The sequence below is a fragment of the Tachypleus tridentatus genome, unplaced genomic scaffold (genome assembly GCF_004210375.1).
Source record: "Tachypleus tridentatus isolate NWPU-2018 unplaced genomic scaffold, ASM421037v1 Hic_cluster_2, whole genome shotgun sequence".
Taxonomy (NCBI): Eukaryota; Metazoa; Arthropoda; class Merostomata; order Xiphosura; family Limulidae; genus Tachypleus; species Tachypleus tridentatus.
The window spans coordinates 27,569,370-27,591,637 of NW_027467782.1; the positions used below are offsets into that span (position 1 = coordinate 27,569,370).

General features: G+C 33.3%; 1 long non-coding RNA gene across 31 annotated transcripts in view; it reads left to right on the top strand.

The window, feature by feature from the left end:
* The window catches only part of LOC143242997 (uncharacterized), a 42,333-nt gene extending 20,458 nt beyond the window's left edge, over positions 1 to 21,875 (top strand). For 4 of the 31 annotated variants that reach the window (XR_013023564.1, XR_013023565.1, XR_013023553.1 and 1 more), the window contains 4 exons: positions 724 to 842; positions 8,793 to 8,858; positions 9,905 to 9,982; positions 14,879 to 16,539. This is a non-coding gene — a long non-coding RNA (uncharacterized LOC143242997). Of the gene's footprint in view, positions 1 to 632; positions 854 to 6,177; positions 6,271 to 8,792; positions 8,859 to 9,904; positions 9,983 to 14,878; positions 16,540 to 17,840 lie in introns of those variants that run through there. The other 27 variants (XR_013023569.1, XR_013023572.1, XR_013023573.1 and 24 more) reach the window with 19 other exon arrangements.
* Positions 21,876 to 22,268: the final 393 nt, after the last annotated feature.

Sequence of the window (22,268 nt, forward strand, 5' to 3'; positions counted from 1 at the left end):
TTTGGTGAATAAGTATGACTTGTATAGAGATTTCTAAAGCTAACTGTCATAGAAAATTGGCTCAGCTCAATGCAAACCTAACTGACAGCTGTCTGTTATTTTCAAGTAATGTTATTATAAGGTTGATAGTGTTGTTACATTTAATAAACAACAACAAAATAAAAATCAAACTTCTTTAAAGCCTCTGTTTGTATGTAATTTTCCTTTAAGTATTGTATAAGAAAGATTTAATACCAAACTTAAAATACTGAGTAACGATGTGTGCTTGTGAACAAATTCTATGTTATGTCTTTTTGTGTAAGTATTAAAATTGATGTGTGGGTTAAAGATAAAAAAGTAGTTATATTTTAGTGTCTTTATTTTTCTTTCAGGTGAATAAAAAGTATTACATTTGTTCAGAAAGTGAGATAGAAAAATAACACTTTCATTTAATATATATTAATTAGAGCATAACCTACTATTTTGTAACTTTGATCTTCATCTACATATTCAGAGTAAATCAATGGATCATTGTGATATAATTTTTGAGCAACAAAATCTTTCAAAATGCAGAATAACTTTTTATAAACAAGTACTTGTGTTGAGCTGTACTTCATGTTTAAATGTTCTAATGCTGTGTTTTTATCACCCAGATAAATCATGATTCTAGCCTATCTAAAAGTTTACATTGGATAATACACTCCTTTCTTACATGTGGTAAAGCAGAATTTTGTATTATATCAGTGGTGTTGTCCCATGACTATCTGCACAAACAGAAACAAGCTTCAACAAGCTGGGCATTGTCTCTGTGAATTGAACCATCTGCCAAGATTCTGTGATTTTGAATGTGTGAGGACACTCTTGTAAGTGGAAAGTAAGTTAATTTCTATAGTATTTAGTATCTGCTTAGTTTCATGTAACTTTAAAAGTTTAAACATTTCAAGTAACTTGTCATTCAGTTTGTTGAAAAAATTTTGGGACCATTCAGCAATTTAACCAGCATTTATTTATTAGCATGTTAAGGTAATTAAAAAGCAACACTAACCAAAATTTCAATGTTAGTTACATACCACACTCGGTTATTTATTGAGTCTTGGAATTTAAGATGTCTTTATTAATAATTAAGTAATTTGCTTAAGTTTAAATTATCTAAGTTTTGAATAAGGCTTAATAGGAACTGAGAATGTCTTTCTATATGTATATTTTAACTTATAATACATTTTCATATTCCTATCATTTTATAATAAGTGAATATTGTTTTTGACTTTTTTCATCTTCAGTTTAACATGTGTAAAGAATAGATGTAGATGACTTAATACAGAGAAAAGTGATGGAATGTAGAAATAAACATAATACATTGAATAGTTATATAGTTGATTCTCTGTCAGTAATGACCTCCACTAGTGCAAACAATAACTAATTTCATAAACCAATCACACTGATATAAAAATAAGTCTTGCTGGTACCTTGCCATTGTTTTTTAAATTTTAACATTGTGCCCTCTTGTCATAATGGGGTATAAACATTGTTTAATGAAATTTAGTCAACTTATTGAAAATTTGGTAGTGAGGAAAGCTGAAGAATACTAGTAAATAAAAGGCTGTTACTGATGGAATTTTGGCAAGCTATAGTTTTAATTTTGTTGTATACATTGATCAAAGTGAAAGAAACTTAAAATTTAAAATGAATAAACATAAGTAAAGTGTTGAGAAAAAAAGGTAAAATTCCTACATTACGTGAACATGCATATCGTATCAGTCTTATCATTTGTTGGAAAAGAACTGTTATTTTGGATCAATTGAATGAAATAACAGCTGGAAATATCGGATAATTTACGAAAGAAATGAAAGTGAAAGTAATTATAAATAAAGATAAAGGTTTGGCAAGTCAACCAGTATATGAATGACATGTTTTTCTGAAAGTTCAGTGTATTAACTAAGTACTCGCATGATCAGTGGCTTTTTACATATTTATGGTTTCCATGTAGAGTACCTGGTTTGAGACTATTTAAACTTTCCAAACAACAATGATCACTTGAGTGCCTCAATTAAACTGTACCCTTGTTATTTATGGAGTACCTGAGGGTCAGTGCTTGGGCTTTTGTTCTTTCATATTTACATTAATCATATTGCTAGAGGCATGTCATGAGAGTTTACTGAGTTATATTTAAAATTTAATAAAGTTACTTTTATTATCATGGTAAGTAAACTTGGCAACAAAACTTAGCTTGTAATACAAATTTGGAAATTATATAGTTTTATAGGACAACATTTAAAAATGTCTTAAATTTTCCATTGTTTTCGAATTGTGATATTTGCATTTTAAGTATTTCCTCTTCTCTTATTTATTGACTACTTGTCCAAGAAGTACAAAATTTGACATAAGTTGCTCATTATAATATTGTTATTACTCAAAGTATAATTTTTTTTATAGCCTTCAATCTTATTTGGTTACAGAGCTATAAACTAGAAAATCAAGTCCCTTTAGCCATACCCATAATTAAGTTTTCTCTTTCACAAGTTTCCAATATTTAGTTCTCTTTGATATTTAAAACTATATTACTTTTAACCAACAGAAATCCAAATATTATATTACATAATTTTCTGTACAGGAGTTTGTTTATTTTGCTTCCAGTGCAAATTTTATTTCCACAGGAAACACATTGGCAAGTTTAGCCAAATTTTTATTGAGTCTTACTGAATGGTAAGAAAGCCAGAAAATTTTGATAGTCCTAGGACAATATGTGCTTTTAGCATGTTATTTTGTATTCTTTGTTGCAATTTTGATTAACTAAAAATCATTTAGTGCAGTAATACCATTATAATAATAGTTTTAATTGAGAGTTGATAAAAAAAAGACCCAGGTAAGTACTATATTTCTAGTTTTCATGTGTATTATTTATTATTATAAAGGTAAATAAAATATAAGTTTTAGATTAGGTTAAATAAAAAAAAAAAAACGTTTTCCTGTGATATGCTCATTAGTAACCAATGCATTACATAATTTCTTCAGGTAACGTAAGCTGCATGTTTACAAAGTGGTTCACAACTTGTGTGGTGATATCATTAGTTAGACACAGTTCAAAGAGCAATAAAATTTAAGCATAAATATACATATATTGTAAAGGGCTTAAAGCTATTTAAGATAGTCAAATGTGTCGTGAAGTCATTTTTGAAAATACAAAGGACAATATGTTTTCTTTTCATGGTGTATGAGGTGTAGAGTTAGAATGAGGAAAATAACATAACACATAAAGTTTTACTGAAAAAACACACATTGAAATTCCAGTGCAATTACCCACCCTTTTCACAGTTATAGCTATTTTTCATATGATTTCCTTCTCGTGCACAGATTGTCACTCACTACTAGCTGTGAATTACTATCTAATTACACATGTATGCCACATGTGTAAATTAGCATTCAACAACTCTCCACCAGTATGAGTGTAACACATCCTTTTTCTGATATTTATATCACCACATCAACCTGCCACAATCAAGGCAGGTTATCTTAATTGCAGGGTATAGCCATACATTACAAACCCTCTTAGATATTTCCAGTGTCAGTGTTTCGGTCGCTCAAAGACGTCATGTTGTGGTTCATTGAACTGTGCTCATTCTTGCCCAGAATGGTTAGAAGAAAAAGAGATGCAGCATTTGAAAACGATTCATAACATTACTTATCCTGAGGCTTGAAAATTGCTGTCCAGCACTTCATCTCAGATGTATGGCTGCTGCATGTCATCCCACAACTACAGTGGGAGTGCAGACAGATATCTCTGTGTCTCCAAAAGAATCATTCTCAAACCAAATGGAAAGGATTTTGACCTCCATTGTTAAAAAAGTTGATGAATTAGCTTAACATCCATCTCTGTCCCTAACATACATTCCAACAAATGCCAAGATCCACTTCCTCTGGTTCTGGGTACAGGCATTTCTTTGGGTGCATCACCTTCTCCCACCACAAGATGCAAAAGGATCATTTGTTCTTGTCCCCAGTCACTGGAATTCTCTTTAAACAGCATGGACCTACCCAATCGACCCAGGACAGGATTCATGGAGGTTGACAGACCTCCCTCAAATAAAGACAGTAAAGAACAAAAGACATGGACAAAAACAGAAGGGTTCTCCACCCAACTTACCTGCACATAAGTAATAATGTCCAACTTGATACAATGGAACTGTCAAGGTTTACGTTGTAATCTGGATGACATCAAAACACAGATTGCTTCCTACCATTCTGCATGTCTTTCCTTACAGGAAATATACCAGTAACGTGCCAATACAGTTACCTTTCAGTATTTTTTTTTTTGTACAGAAATGACACGCTGTGTGATGGATGAGCGCATGTAGGGGTGGCATTGTTGGTTTAATAGCATGTGCCCACCCTGTCTTTGCCACTGGATGCACTCTTGGAGTCTATTCCTATCTTGCAAGGTGTTGCTGTACACTAATGCTAGTGATAATTTATTGTTTATGCATGACACCTTGTTAAGAGGATAAAATTGGTCTTACCTGAAATCTAGTGTGTCTTTTTAAAATCCCAAACTTGTTTATTCTTATCCTTTGGTTTTTAGATATATCACAAGAAATCACAACACATTCATCCTTCCTGAATATTTTATATATTTCAATAAAGTCTATTCTCTCTCTCTTCTTTTTTTTAATGCTCTTAACATGCTTTTCATAAGTTGCCAGGTAAGTCAATCACGTATTTCAGTTGAAAACAGAGAATCTACCTAATTCTATCTAGTTTCTTTGGTTTTGTACATTTCTTGTCAACAAGCTTTTTTATTTTGTAAAATTTCAGTCATCAACATTATTTTAACTGAACTTTTCATGTTCTTAATTATAGGAATATGTTTTAAAGTCATTTTAAATACTTTATTGTGAGAGAGAAAAATGTAATGTAGATTGTATGGTCAGTAGTATGTACTTAATGGGCATTCTCTACTCAATCATACAAAATTAAATGTAGTCATGTTGTTTCGTATTCAGTCAGTAAATCAAACCACCCCACCCACTCCCCCACAAAAATTATATTTACCAAAGAGTTTTGCCTACTTCAAAGGCATCTTCACATTACAAAAGGAGAAAAGATATAACATTTGTAAAAAGTTGTTTTACACCTAATGAAGGAAACACAAAATCACATGTTCATTGCAAATTTAATCACTTTTTATACCCTTATTTTAAAAGAGACCAGAAAATAGAGAGAATGGTGTTTCTGATTTTAAATATTTCTGGGAGAGCATGCCTCTGGATCTTCCTTAAGATATTGTGCATAAAATATGGTGTAAAGTCACAATCCAGCACTACATAGTACACTGACAGGATTATCTCCCTGATTCATTAGTATCACCCACTTAAACATACTGAAAACCTTGTCTGTTGATTTTTTATAAAGAGATCTTAATATAACCTTTCCATCCCTGGAGTAACTTTAGTAGCTGTGGTGTGAACAATTTACAACAAATCAGTGTCATTACTCAGACAAAGCTCACACAATATTTCAAGTGAAGACTATCGAGGACCAGCTAGTGGCTTGAATAGAAAGATAACTTCCTCGTTTTTACTTGATAATCAGTTTAAGTTGCATCACTCTGAACAGTCCTTCATACATCACCATTCCTTCTTGTGCATGAAGACCAAAGTTGTACACCACTTCATAAGTATTTGGTGGATCAGAGCAAGATATATTGATTATCTTTCTTATGAAGTAGTTTGATCCTGCAGGCACTCGTCACCTTGTAATTCAGAAGTTACTTTTTGTTTCATGAATGTTTAACAGAATTTGAATTAATAACTTTTTCTTTAATTATGTTTTTTATGTAAATCACTAAGATTTTCTATACTTAATCATTTCCCATAGAAATGGATTATAAGATTATAAAATCTATTTATTTTATTATAATGTCTTCAATAAAGAAATAAGATTTGATATAAAATTGCAGAAAGACTTGCCAACATTATGGTTAAGAATGTAACTGAAATGTGTCTGAGGTAATTAACCACCTTAATACAAAAGTTTCCAATACCAAATAATTAGAAGTAAACTGTATTTTAACAAAAAGATTAATTATGGGCCATTGAAAAACAAACTTTATATTATGTATTATAAACATTCTCCTGATTTTATTCCTCACTCATGTTTAAAATTAACTGTAGCAAGTACATTTATGAAAAGTAATTTTTACAGCATCCAATCAAGAGCAGTTTTCCTGATGAAGTCACTGGTGGTGTTTTATCAAAAGTGAAAAGAAAATTAGGCTTACTTGAAGTTTCCAAAATGGCAAGTGTATCTGAAGAATTTAAAAAAATGCACTTCAAACAAAAACATTCAGGCTACTGATTGTGATCCACATACACATTCCTTTATCAATTAAATTATATTCTATTGAACCTGTATGTGTGCTTGGTCATTCTGACCAGTTCTGTAATCTCCATGTAACCATGAAACTACATAAACTACTGAAATGTTCTAAATATACAAAGTGTATCATCATGAGTTTTGCCAAATGTTTATGTAAAAGTTACAAGTCATTTATTAACTGAAATTATATTTCAAGTAAATTGCTTTCATAAAACATTCATCCATTAATTTGTGAATTCTCTGTCAAGTAATTATGTGTAAAGTGTGATTTTTCATGCTAAGAATAAAATTAATTGTGCTCATTTCATGGTTTTTATGTTTAATTAACCTTACTTATAATACCATCTTAATGAATATCATTTTATTTATTTTTCATAGAACTCTAAACTTGCTCTCTCATCTTCACCACCATAACACCAACTGTAATGAAAGTAGTGAAACAAATGTTGGACATACAAAATAATTGCAGATTGTGAAAATGCAATAACAATTTTTATTTTCGCACAGTCTCAGTTTTCTAAACATTTCCTGATTGGCTGCTTTTGATTTTATTACTTTACAATGCCTTTCTGACCCAATATAATGATGTAATTGTCAAATATATACAGTAGTAAAACTTAACCAACCGACTGAAATACAAAGTGTACAACTGAACATCTTCAACATCCAGATCCCTTCTTTCACCTCTTGTGGAGCAGATTGATTTTTTGTTCAAAACTGAACTATTTGTCTCTTATTTAAGTTTCTGCCAGGACCTTGGCCTTGAAGATGCTGTACCCTATTCACCATCTGAGACTTCAGCCTTGAACAGGGTCTTTCCATATGTCTCCAGTTCAGAGTCTGTACACTGGGTTCCACTGGTTATACTTTTTGGGAATATACAGTCTGCCATTCTTCCCTTTGGTCTTCATATTTTGGTGAAGCTGACTGAGTTCAGTATGTCACAGATTGATGTTGCTTTTTCCATCAATCAGCCCACCACACTATGTTTTATTACCACCTCTGCCTCTTGCCTTTCTCTGAGTCATCTGAGGAAGGTTGATACTCCATTTGGTTGTACTGTTTTCATTGCCAAACATCTTTTGAACCATTCTTTCATTCCCAGTTATACAGATGGTTTAAAATCAGTTAAGTCTATTGGATCTGCCATGGTTTGTTGCAGCTAGGTGGTTTTGTACAATATCCTCTCTACAGTTTCTGTGTTCACTGTCAAGTTATATGGCATTTCTTTTGTTCTGAATGATATCGAAGCTACACGGTACACTCACTGTTCTATTTATACCAACTCTTTTCACTCTCTACTGGTCAGAGAATCGCTTTGTGTTAATTCTCACCTTATTTTCACAATATTCAACACTGGCTGGCCTATTTTTCTTCTATCTTCTATTCACATCCAGTTTTTCTGGATAACTGGTCATGTTGGTATTCACAGGAACAAGTTTGCTGACATTAAGTTGGTCTGTTCTGGTGCTGTCACTGCTTAGCTTGTTCTATATATGGACTGCAGTACTGTATTCAAGGCTCAGCTTCTATTTCCCGTACATAAGGATTGTTTCCTATATACTAATATCACCAATATTTCTATTCATTTTTTATTTCTCGTATATTAGTTTTTGTTACCTGTATATTAATATCACCTTTATTTTTATTAATTTTTCTATTTTCCACATATTAGTATTGTTTCCTATATATTTCTTTACATCATCATTTTCTGTAATTCCCATTTCTTTTTATTTTTCTATTTTGTGAAACCTGTTTTAACATTTTTTAACTGTTGTCACTGCCATCTTTCATATAATGCACACATTCTTTTATGTACATCTAAACATGACAGGAATGCCTTCTGTTATTATTTACATAAATGACATCAACATCTGTACTTGTAATGTGCCCTACTAATCATTGCTCTTTATTATCCTAAAAAAAGAATAGTCAATCGAGTTAAGATATTTTATGTCACCTTTATTGGGTTATATGTTGTACTGATAAAGATTTAAACACTCATTCAGTTTCACATGGACATAAACAGTCAAAGGATTGTTAGGCTAGTTTGGCCTGCTTGAAATGAATAGTGTATTTTGTTCAGTTTAAATTCTTGCTCTTGCTCAGTATGTTAGTTATTGATATTTCTTTTCCAAAAGTTTAGTGATGCATTTGAAAGCCACGCTGTGTAACATTGAATAGATTCAAAATAGTTATTGGTATCTGAATAGACCTATTGACCTAAAAGTTCCATCAGTCTATAGAAATACAGAGATAAAAGTTAGTTTTGTATATCACCTTTTGAGTATATGTATAAAGATTGGCTCTGCTTACTGTTAATAGGAAGATTTTGAATTTTTCATGAAACATTAAGTTATGAAGTACTTTATAAAAATGATAAACGTAGCATGAGATAGACTTAAAAATTGAAATAACTTTATTTTAACTAAACATTTTAGTAAACTGAAAACATTGAAGATCTACATGTTGCATTCTTTGGAAATAAGAAGCTTTATGGCTGTCAGGTATTTGCAGTGTTAAAGAGTATAATGTGTGTGGTAGAAGGAACACTCTAAATGTCCCTCTGGTGTTAATATGTATAATAAACAGTTTGTGTCATGCTTCTTTGTTTTAATAGTAATGGTCTACAATTTATATCATTGTTTTGTAACAAAACTACCAATTGATATTGTTAGGTCAACTATGGTATTTATGTTGTGAATGTTTAATATACATATTGGTTTGTTTTTTATTCTTGTTAATTTTGGTGATAGAACAAAACAATTTAATTCAAAAATTATTTAGATTTAGAATTGATATTTTGTCTTTATTGAGCTTAGAGTAAGTTATTGCATAGTACATTTTTAAGCTTAATTATAAAACAAATAATACCCTAGGCTCACTTATTGCACCACGATAAGTTAAATAGCATTTTATTTCTATTTTTTTCAGTTGTTTATTAACATTGAGGTATAGATAAAAGTAAGATAAAAGTTACCAAGGGTTTCAATGGAGTAGCGTTTCAACTAAGCCTTTGTTACAATAATGTTTTACACCCAATGCTTATATTTAGGCCATTAAATACACCTTCTGTTACTAATGTTAAGATCAGATGATAGCTAGTTGTGTCTGAGTGTGAATGTGTAGTATTTAAAGTACGTAATTCCCTCTAGTCTTACACTGTTAAATTAGGGATAACTAGCTGAGTTCCGTCTTGTTTTAGACTTCTAAATTAGGGATGGCTAGTGCAGATAGCCCTCGTGTAGCATTGCATGAAATTCAAAAAACAAACAAACAAACATAATTAAAGATGTATTAACTGTGGAAACTCTACTAAGTAAAATAGTTACATATATTTTTCGATATCACATCTTCCAGTTATTTTAGTTTAGTCACAGAGTCCATCAGTCTCCTTTCACTAAAACTGGTTTTTTATTATTACTTTCTGACTTATGGTGTACAATTCCTTTTTCTTGTAATTTTTGTTAGTTAATTTACATATAACAGTTTACTTTATTTTGGTGCACTGGAATTTATCTTGCAGAATTTTTGTAGTTATATTTTCTAATAGCTTCTAGATCTTTTCATGACATGGGACTGGTCAACCTACTTTTATGACTATGGACAAGAAAATAGCAAGTATTTAAAGGTAAGATGATAAATAGTTGTAGACTGTGAATAAAGTAATGTTTTATTTTTTTCTTTCTTTAATGTTAGTTTATTTTTAGTATTGGTTAAATTGTTTGATATATATATATATATTTGTTTATGAGGATTATTTTGCATTGTTATCTTAAGATATGTGTTCAGAACAAAACTAAACCTTCTAAGCTAGCTGAATCTTGTGTTTGGGATTATAGCAAAAATTTTGCTTGTATAGAGGTACCATGACAGATGGATCAATACCTTCCAATCATCATAAGTATGGTGGTATGTTAGACGTATATAATATTCAATACTCGTTTAATTTTTATTTGAACTATATAGGTATTTTGTTTTGATCAGAAGTTGGAAACAGTTGTAGATTTTATTACCAAAAAGTTTCTCTCCGTAGATGTTTTTTATCATTGTAATATATTAAACATAACCTGAGAATTCTCTGTATTAATACCATAATAATTAATGAATCAGTTTTAACTGTCTAGAGTTTAATAATAGTTGAATGTCTGTTGTGTAGTCAGTTAATCATACATGCATACAATTTGCACATATTCACAAGATGATAGGTTCCAATGCTTCAAATTAAATAAACATTCTCAAATTTTCATCTCCACGTGTAATGTGAGAGTAATAAAACATTGAATACAAAGTAGATAAATATTATCAATATATTATTTTTCTAAGGTAGATAGAAATAAAATCTTAAATTTATGGTATAATGTTTATAATTAAAATTCTATTTTACATTTTGAAGTTAATAATCATGAATGTGTTAGTTAATTTAGCCATAATTAGTTTCATTTAGTAGAAAACCACTTAAATTCAGAATGTTTGTTTATTCATATATTTAACAGTGCTTACCACAAATTTGCACAATTAATTGATACTTTCTTGCATATAAATACGATAGTTTTCCTTAACCTTTTTTTTATGATAACTAGGTGTCTAGGCTTTTTGTAATGAAAGAACACCTCATATCTGTTAAAGCATGTCTTGTTAGTTGGCATAACTAAGAATATAGATACTTGTAGGAATATCATGAAGTATATATTTTGTATAGGTTGATCTGTAAGTAATTTTGAAAATTTTATATTTAAGGTTGTTCTATGTGTAAGCTTCTTTATAATAGAAGTTATATATGGTTTTAACTATCAGTTTTGAGTTGTACTTATGAGATAAAATTCATGTTTTTTGTTCGTGTGTTGAAATATCCTTAAGTCATTGAATCAAAGTAATTTTTTAGAAATATGTAAAGCATATAAGTGTTTGAGTAATTTTGCACAGTAATTATATGTTTAGAAGTTACACTGTACACAAAAGAAGCTTCTCTACCACAATAAAAATACAACTGTTCATGAGTAGTTTGTTGATCCTAATTCTAAAAAATTGTTGAATATTACTGATCACCTCTAGTTTTTGAGCTATGTTAGGTTTATTCTAAATATTCTTATATATTGTGAAAATAGCACTCTGTGATAACTTTATTTATTTATTGAAAATTGCATTTAAGAATGTTCAAAAACAACATGTAATTATATACTGAAAATACACTTAAGCTATATTTAAAACTTTCATCATGGTATTATTTTTTATTTCTTTTTACAAAATACCTGACTGACTTGTTGTATCTTTTATGTATGTTGTTAGTTTCATGCTTTTAGAATCAACAGTAATCTTCTGTCATCACAGGATTCCACTGTCTTTCTTGATGTTACTGTTCTATTATAGACATAACTTAAGGGAAGTGCTCACCAAGATTATTGCTCACTGCACCTAGATCACTTGATAAGAAGCTTAATTAAAAATGTGAGAAGTGTAACTTTAGTGACATCTTGGAGCCAGTTTTCCTCTAGTTCTCAGGGATATCATAAATCGTCACAACATAGTTTTCATCTCTGTAAATTCCTAAGAAAATTTTAACAACCAGCTTGAGTGATTTCCTCACAGTAAGTTCTTTCTGACTGAGTAGTGTTTCAAAATCACCATTCATCAGCACTTCCCAAATGTGTGGCCCAACAAAGATGCCACCTTTTAGTTTTTTACTTAAACTAAACTAAACTGAACTAACGTAGCAGGGGTTCAGTTTAGAGAGAAAGAAATCAGAAGAGTTCTCTCTCCAATTGGGGTGTTCAGGAACGTTGTGGTTCCTCTTCGTCCCCTTTCGTGGATTGTTATTAATATTAGGTGGTAGTTTTTTTATTTTATTTTTTATTATTATTTTATTTAATAAATTAATTATTGTTATTATTCTTGACTTTTTGGGTGGAGGATGTCTCTTTAAATGTTGTTTTGGGTGGAGGCAAAGGCAGCAGTGGAAAGAAAGGCCGGGACCTGTCCCGAAAGGAAGAAGTTGGGCAGATGTGAGCATGAATATAATTCATTCAAATCCAGATCAAATCAAACGGCATGATTCAGGGTCTGGCAAAAGAGTTGCCTGGGCTGGGATCTAGAAATCCAATGCCGAAAGATTTTGATGTGGGGGGAAACGGGAGTGCCCCGAGAAAACCCACTTTCACACGACAGGCGCCGAAAGTTTTGCCTGTCGTGTGCCCTGTACCTGAAAAAAAGGAATTCATGTTAATAACATGGATTTTATTTATTTAGATTCTTTGTTGAGTGGATTGTGATTCTTGAAATATGTTGTAAGGTGATATGTATTTTGTTGGTGCACTTGATAATTTGTGTAGTGATGCCGTTAGTTTGTTTCTATTTTCTGCTTTTAGATAATATTTGAGAGAAAGTTCTGTTATTCTATCTCTTATGGTTGGTAAATTACTAATTTGGTGTAGATAATTTGTTGGCGTAAATGATGGTAGGCTGAATGCGGATTTTAATATTCTGTTTTGTTGCACTTGGATTTTCTGGAGTGTGTTGTTTGACATATTGTATGTTACTTGACATCCGTACTCTATTAGTGGACGGATGTAAGCCTTGTATATTTGTATAATGGTGTTCGGTGCGCATTTTGATTGTTTACTAGTTATAGTCTATTGATATGAAATCCTTTTTCTGATTGATGAGTGTATATTGTTTGTGTGTTTTTTCCATGTTAGTTTTGTGTCGAAAGTGATGCCAAGGAATGTGATGTTTTTGCTCATGTTAATGGTTGTGTTTCCAAGTGATAGTTTTATTTTTTCTAGATTTTTTCTTTGCTTCTTTAGTTTTCTATAGAAGGTGATTGCTTGTGTTTTTGTTGGATTTAACACGACCCTCCACTTGTTGCTCCATGTTGAGACGTTGTTTAGTGATTCTTGTACGCGAGACATGGCCATTACTGGGTTTCTGGAGGTGCTCCAGATCGCGATGTCATCTGCGTATTGTGAATTGTGTGTGTATGTTAGATTTGGAAAAAGTATGTCACTGACGAAAATTATGTATAGAAGCGGAGAGAAGACTGATCCTTGGGGCACTCCTGCCGTTATATTAAATAATTTGGATATAGTTTTATTGACTTTTACTTGTGCTGTTCTATTGGTTAAGAAATTTGAAATCCATTTGACTATCGTGGGATTTATTTGTAGGTGATTTAGTTTGTATATGATGGCGTTGTGCCAAACGCTGTCGAATGCTTTTTTGACATCTAGGAATACCCCGATGGTTACTTGATTGTTGTTGTAAGCTTTGAAGATTGATTCGGTGAGTCGTGTGAGGTGATCTGTTGTTTGTCTATTTTTTCTGGAGGCATTTTGAGATTCTGGAAGGATGTTGTTTGATTCGCAAAAATGGAGGAGACGGTTGGAGATAATTCTCTCCATCAGTTTGCCAAGGCAGCTTAACAGACTGATGGGGCGGAAATTATCTGGATTTGTTCTATTCGTTTTTACTTCACTAACTTTTTGAAACTTATAAGATAGATGGAATGAGGGAAGAAACATATCTTGATGATTCACTGAAAGTTGGAACTCAACTTTCTGTTTTCCTACAATGTAATTCTCTCTCACTGCCCATTCCTTCTTTTTGAAATGAATTTTATGATATTGGCTATCCCAGACAGACAAAAAGCTACAGTGTTTGGTATACTCACTTTATAGACTTAGCAGTAGTGGATATTTGATTGCTTCAGGTATAAGCTGCATGTTCTACTATGTTCACAGCATTAATAACAGGAACCAATGGCTTAGTGTTCCCATTATGCAAAAGCAGTTTTCACACTAACTTTAGATGAATTGGTAAAATGTTTTCTTTCTTGAGAGTATATTCAGTACTTGATTCTTCAATTAGTGCATCAACATTTGTACAGAAACACAAAGTATCTTGCGTGCTGTCGTGAGAAGCAAGACTTTTATGATAAATTCCATTGCCATAAATGAAAATTCCCCATGCTGTTTCAGCATAAAACAAGTCACAAATCTGATCATTCAGCTCATCTTGTGTGATCAGATGAGGCAGTTTATGCTGAGATGCCACAGGGGTAAAATTACTAAATGAAGGAAGTAAAGATGATTCATTGTCTTTTTTGCAGTATAACTTCTGTTTCCCACTTTGCTGCTGGATGTGACACAAGAAAATCATCCCAATAAGATACTGGTGTCATTACAGATGCAATCTCTGAATATTTAGTGTATTGTTTAGTTTTGTCTGAATATCCAGAAATATTAATGCAAAAATAACAGTAAGTTAGATGATCTTTGAGCTCACACTGTATCATTGAAATTGTCAATGACACAATTGCTCTTTTTTTATTTAGCCACTGTGTGAAGCCAGATTTGGAAACTGAACAACACAAATGTAGCATAAACTGTTTAGGTGGTTTTTGGACTTTACGTGAAGTGAAAGCCGTCAGTACATAAAATAATTTTCTAAAAAGTATAAAAGAATTATGTTTACAGAACTAGTTTAAAATATTTTAAAAACAAAATTTTGATTTTATTTGATTATATCACAGGTATGATGTGAGGAAGATGGACTTTGTTTTGAGTGTGTGCAGAGCCAGACAAAGTAACCAACTGAGTGAGTGAGTGAAAAGCAGTTGAGAGAGAGGTGTATCACTCTGCCCATTTTAAGCTCAGTTGAGGGACTCCTCAAATATTCCTGAGCAGAAAAGGTGAGCATGGGAATGAAGCAAAATTGGTGCAAGTCATTATAATTTCATCAAGAACAAGTAGCACATATGAACAATATATATGGAGTTTTACACCAATACAATACAGTTACTGTTTGAAGTAATCAAAATTTATTCCTTTTTATCATTAAACTTTCTATGTAAACTTAATTTCACAGTATAAACCTATTGAACTGAACTGATTGTATGGTATTACACATATTGTTGATAAAGTAGTGAGATACTACAGTGTCTTAAAATCTAGAGGTGTTGGACAAATTCTGATTACATATGTGAAACCAATACTATTTAATTACCAAGAATCACTTGAGTTTTCTCTAGTAGTAAATGATTTGTTATGCAGTGTTACCTAAAACATTGTTTCGGACAAATTTGTGTCATAAAGATAATTTTTTTTTTTACTTTAAAATGGTGTGTTTACACTTTATATTTTATAATGCATGCTTTTAAACCAATTGCAATGTTTATTTATTTGTGAAAAGTGTATTACTACCTTTCAAGTTGTTTTAGAAATAAAATTATTTCTAAAAAATACAAGTTTAAAATAATGCAACATTTTTAAAGGGTCTTATTTTTTTTAGGTAGGTCTTGTTCAGGCTTGTGAATGAAAAGAATAATATAATTTACTAATTTTTTAAAATATTAATTTGACCTATCCATACTTTTAGTGTGAATTAATGTTCTTTACTCCCTTAAGGGTGAGAGAAGCAGACAAGAAGATGTTGGTAGAAACTGCTCTAAAACAGCTCAGACAGTTAACATCAAACAGTGATTAGTATAATTGTACTTAATTCTTTCCTTTGTTACATATTTTGGTTTCCTATAATTACTGGCTTGATGGAAAGTATCCATTCAGTTTTTTGTGTGTTTTATGAATTAGTAAAATGTGACTGTTCAATGTCAAGAACATTGATATCAATTATTCTGAGAAGTGACTGTACCAGGCTTTCAGTTAACATTAACAAAATATAAAGATTCTTATCATTACCACAGTTTTGTTAAAAATGGATAGTTCTAGCAGCAGAGCTTACCATATTAATGTCTGCCATAAAGGGAAATTAGGCCAAGAAGTGCACTTTCTACTTATTTCTAACAAAATGTATTGACCAGTTTTTAATTGTTTGGCTATATAGTTTTAAAATTTTGTGAGAGACAAAAACGTTTATAACACTAAATTATTAAAATTATTTGACCCATATGTTGCTTTATTTCTCAGTTTTAAATTACTTTTTGTTTAGCCCATTTATTGTGTTATAGAATAGGGAAAGAGTGTGATTCTGAGGGAAGTTTGATATTATAATTAAATTGTGATCATAACACAAATAATAAAAAAAGACATTAAACACGGGTCAGTGTAAAAGTTCTCTTCTAATTTTCCATTTGATTTAATAGCTAGCTCATAACTGTTTGGTCTCAAGGTAATATATAGATAGTAGAAAATGAACTTGAATCATCTAATAAACTGTTGTTGTGACACATCTGAATTCCTTGTGTTTTCTGAATATAACTTAACAACTAATTGTAAAGTTACATACAGATATTAGAATATAAACAAACCTTGTGGTCTAATAAATAGCAGCTATGATAGATCTAAATTGTCTTCTTTATGATTCAACACACTGATATGGTGGTGTTAAGAGAGTCATCTGTATAAACAATATCTGTAAAGATGTGTTTTCAAAACAAACACCAAGGGCCTTTATGAGATTTTTAGAATGGTACTTAATACAGTTTCTCAAGTGTGGTCCCAGTTATTACTGGAAGAAACATTTTCATGTGGATGCAAAGTAAAATTGCCAACCTGGTATGTGGTGAAGTAAAATGGTAAGCAGACAATACAGGAGAGAACAGTTAGTATAATGTACAATAATTTAGGTATAGTTGACTGGTATGCTGTAACATAATGAAGGGTGCTAAGAATACATTGTGTAATAATAATCCATAAATGGCTAAATGATTGTTACTATACCACAACTGCTGCAACCTAATGGCAGACACTAGAAAAACACAGTACTATGACAATGAAAAAAAAGGGTAATGTGATTGTTACCCTGCTAATATGGTATACTCTAATATAGTGGGAGATGCTAAAAACAAACAAACAGTACAACAACCATGAAAAAGTGGCTAAATGATTGTCACTGTGCTGTACCTTGATGTTGCTATAAGGTGACTGTTTTGTGGTGCTAAATAATTTGACAAAGTTGTTTACCAAACTAATGCAGAAGAGCATATGATGTTACTACTATAGAATAATTCAGTTTGTTTGTAACATATACAAAACAAATATGTCTGTAGTAATATTACAAAGTAGTATAATTTGTTTGTCATTGTATAAACAGACTTTTCATCCTCTACTTACATCACACAGTTATAGCTGGCAGCTCTGTAGTAATATTACAAAGTAGTATAATTTGTTTATCATTGTATAAACAGACTTTTCATCCTCTACTTACATCAGACAGTTATAGCTGGCAGCTGGTTGTTACTTAATATTAAACCCATTTACGTGCTGCGTATCTGAAAGCCAGTGTTCAGTTTATTTTGAAATAAATCTCGCACATCTCATGCTTGTAAGAAATGTTTGGTAGGATTGTCTACAAATGGGAAAAGGACTTTAAAGAATCTTAAAATGGGAATAATGTTTGACATGTTTCTCTAATAATTTGACACTGAAAGAAGTTAGTTGTGCTAAGCTTTTATGAAACATTTAAAGTTGTGCATTTTACTTGTCATATAAGTATGCTACTGGTTGAATTGTAATTGGGAATAATGTTTGACCTAGAAAGAACCCTACACACATGATGAGAAGAAACTGGTAGGAAGTGCTTTGCACTCTGAGTGAGAAATGACTACAAAAAAGAACCCTATACTAGATGATAAGAAACTGGAAGGAAGAGTCCTACACTCTGAGTGACAAATGACTGCAAGAGAAAACCCTACACACTGGATGAGAAGAAACTGGAAGTGTCCTTCACTCTGAGAGAGAAATTACTAAAAGAAAGAACCCGAGAAACTGGATGAGAAAAAACTGGAACTGTCCTACACTCCAGGTGGGAAACGCCTAAAATAAAGAGCCCTACACACTGGATGAGAAGAATTTGGAAGGAAGTGCCCTACACTCTGAGTGAGAAATGACAACAAGAATGAGCACTACACACTGGCTGAGAAGAAACTGGAAGTGCCCTACATTCTGAGTGAGAAATAACTACAAGAAAGAACCCTACACACTGGATGAAAAGATACTGGAAGGAACTATCCCACACACTAAGTGAGAAATAACTACAAGAAAGAACCCTACACACTGGATGAGAAATAACTGGAAGGAAGTGCTCTACACTCAGTGAGGAGTGAGAAATGACAACAAGAAAGATCCCTACACACTGGATGAGAAGACACTGAAATGAACAGTCCAACACTCTCAGTGAGAAATTACTACAAGATAGAACCATACACACTGGATGAGAAGGAACTGTCCTTCACTTCGGGTGAGAAACGCCTAGAATAAAAAGCCCTATACACTGAATGAGAAAAAACCTGGAAGAACGTGACCTACACTCTGAGTGAGAAATGCCTAGAATAAAGAGCCCTACACTCTGGATGAGAAGAAACTGGAAGGAAGTGCCCTACACTATAAGTGTGAAATGCATAGAATAAAGTGCCCTACATGCTGGATGAGAAAATCCTGGAAGGACGTTTCCTACACTCTGAGTGAGAAATACCTTGAATAAAGATCTCTACACTCTGGATGAGAAGAAAATGGAAAGAACTGTCCTTCACTTCGGGTGAGAAACGCCTAGAATAAAAAGCCCTATACACTGAATGAGAAAAAACCTGGAAGAACATGACCTACACTCTCAGTGAGAAATGCCTAAAATAAAAAGCCCTACACTCCGGATGAAAAGAAACTGGATGGAAGTGCCCTACACTCTGAGTGAGAAACGTCTAGAAGAAAGAGCCCTACACACTGGAAGAGAAGAAACTGGAAGGAAGTGCCCTACTGTCTGAGTGAGAAATAACTACAAAAATGAATCCGATACACTAAATAAGAAGAAACTGGAAGGAACTGTCCTACACTCTGAGTGAGAAATACCTAGAATAAAGAGCCCTACACACTGGATGAGATGAAACTGGAAGGAAGTGCCCTACTCTCTGAGTGAAAATGACAACAAGAATAAGCACTACACAGTGGACGAGAAGAAACTGGATGGAACTGTCCTACTCACTGAGTGAGAAATGACTACAAGAAAGAACCTTAGACACAAAATGAGAAGAAACTGGGAGGATCTGTCCTAAACTCCGAGTGAGAAATGACTACAAGAAAGAACCTTAGACACAAAATGAGAAGAAACTGGAACTGTCCTACACTCCGGGTGAGAAACGCCTAGAATAAAGAGTCCGACACAATGGAAGAGAATTAACTGGAAGGAAGTAACCCATACACTGAGTAAGAAATGACTACAAAAAAGAACCCTATACACTGCATGAGGAGAAACTGGAAGGAACTGTCCTTCACTTCGGGTGAGAAACGCCTAGAATAAAGAGCCCTACACTCTGGATGAGAAGAAACTGCAAGGAAGTGACATACACTCTGAGTGAGTAATAGCTACAAAAAGAACCGTACACACTGGGTGGAAAGAAACTGGAAGGGAGTGCTTTACACTTTGAGTGAAAAATGACAATAAGAATGAGCACTACACACTGGATGAGAAGAAACTGGAAGTGCCCTACACTCTGAGTGAGAAGTAACTACAAGAACGAACCCTACACACTAGGGGAGAAGAAATTGGAAGGAAGTGTCCTACACTGAGTGAGAAATTACCACAATAATGAACCCCATACATTAAATAAGAAGAAACTGGAACGAACTGTCCTACACTCTGAGTGAGAAATGACTACAAGAAAGAAACCTACATACTGGATGATAAGAAACTGAAGCGAAGAGTCCTACACTCTGAGTGACAAATTACTGCACGAAAAAACTCTACACACTGGTTGAGAAGAAACTGGAATGATGTGCCCTACCCTCTGAGTGAGAAATGACTAGAAGAAAGAGCACTACACACTGGATGAGAATAAACTAGAAGGAACGTTCCTACACACTAAGTGACAAATAATTACAAGAAAGAACCCCACACACTGGATGAGAAAAAACTGGAAGGTACTGTGATACTCTTATATGCCTAGGATGAAGAGCCCTACACACTGAAAGAGAAGAAACTGGAATGAAGTGCCCTACTCTCTGAGTGAAAAATGACTACAAGAATGAGCACTACACACTGGATGAGAAGAAACTGGAAGGAATTGCCGTACACTCTCAGTGAGAAATGACTACAAGAAAGAACCCTACACACTGGATGAGAAGAAACTGGAAGAGAAGTGTCCTAAACTCTGAGTGAGAAATGCCAAGAATAAAGTTCTCTACACAATGTATAAGAAAAACTGGAAGGACGTTTCCTGCACTCTGAATGAGAAATGTCTGGAATAAAGAGCCCTACACTCTAGATTAGAAGAAACTGGAAGGAAGTGCTCTACATTCGGAGTGAGAAATGACTACAAGAAAGAACCCTACACACAAGATGAGAAGAAACTGGAAGGAAGTGCCCTTCACTCTCAGTGAGAAATGACTACAAGAAAGAACCCTACACACTGGATGAGAAGAAACTGGAATGAACTGTCCTAAACTTCGAGTGAGAAATGCCCAGAAAAAAGAGCCCTATACTCCTGATGAGAAGAAACTGGAAGGAAATGCTCTACACTGTGAGTGAGTAATAACTGCAAGTTATTCTACACACTGGGTGAGAAGAAATTGGAAGGAAGTGTTTTACACTCTGAGTGAGAAATACCTAGAATAAAGTGCCCTGCACACTGGTTTCCCACACTCTGAGTGAGAAATGAATGGAATAAAGAGCCCTACACTCTGGATGAGAAGAAACTGGGAAAAAGTACTCTACACTGGGAGTGAGAAGTGACTACATGAAAGAATCCTACACACTGGATGAGAAGAAACTGGAAGGAACAGTTCTACACTCTGAGTGAGAAATGTCTACAAGATAAAACCCAACACACTGAATGAGGAGAAACTGGAAAGACGTTTACTACACTCTGAATGACAAATCCCTAAAATAAAGAGCCCTACACTCTGGATGAGAAGAAACTGGAAGGAAGTGCTCTAAACTCGGAGTGAGAAACGACTACAAGAAAGAATCCTACACATTGGATGAGAAGAAACTGGAATGAACTGTCCTTCACTCCGGCTGAGAAACGCCTGGAAGAAAGAGTTCTACATACTGGAAGAGAAGAAACTGGAAGGAAGTGCCCTACACGCTGAGTGAGAAATGACTACAAGAAAGAACCCTACATACTGGATGAGAAGAAACTGGAAGGAACTGTCCTATCTCCGAGTGAGAAATACCTAGAATAAAGAGCCCTAAACATTTGAAGAGAAGAAACTGGAAGAAAATGCCCTTCACTCTGAGTGAGAAATGAATACACGAGAAAGCACTACACACTGGATGAGGAGACATTGGAAGGAACTGTCCTACAGTCTGAGTGAGAAATCACTATAAGAAAGAACCCTACATACCGGATGAGATGAAACTGTAAGAGAAGTGCTCTAAACTCTAAATAAGAAATGTCAAGAATAAAGAGCTTGACACACTGGATGAGAAGAAACTGGAATTGTTCAACACTCTGAGAGAGAAAGGACTACAAGAAAGAGCCCTACTCAGTGGATGATAAGAAACTGGAAGAGTTCTACACTTTGAGTGAGAAATGCCTTGAATAAAGAGCTCTACACTCTGGATGAGAAGAAACTGGAAGAAATTTCTTTGCACTCGAGTGAGAAATGACTACAAGAAGAAACATTACACACTGAATGAGAAGAAACAGGAAGGAACTGACATACACTCTAATTTAGAAATTACTGGAAGAAAGAACCCTACACACTGCATGAGAAGAAACTGGAAGTGTCCTGCAGTCTGAGAGAGAAATGACTACAAGAAAGAATCCTACACAGTGGATGAGAAGAAACATGAAGGAACTGTCCTACATACACTCTGAGTGAGAAATGCCTAGAAGAAAGAACCCTTCACTCCGGATGAGAAGAAACTGGAAGGAAGTGCCCTACACTCTGAGTGAGTAATTATTACAAGTGAGAACCCTACACACTGGGTGAGAATAAACTGGAAGGAAATGCCCTACACTCTGAGTG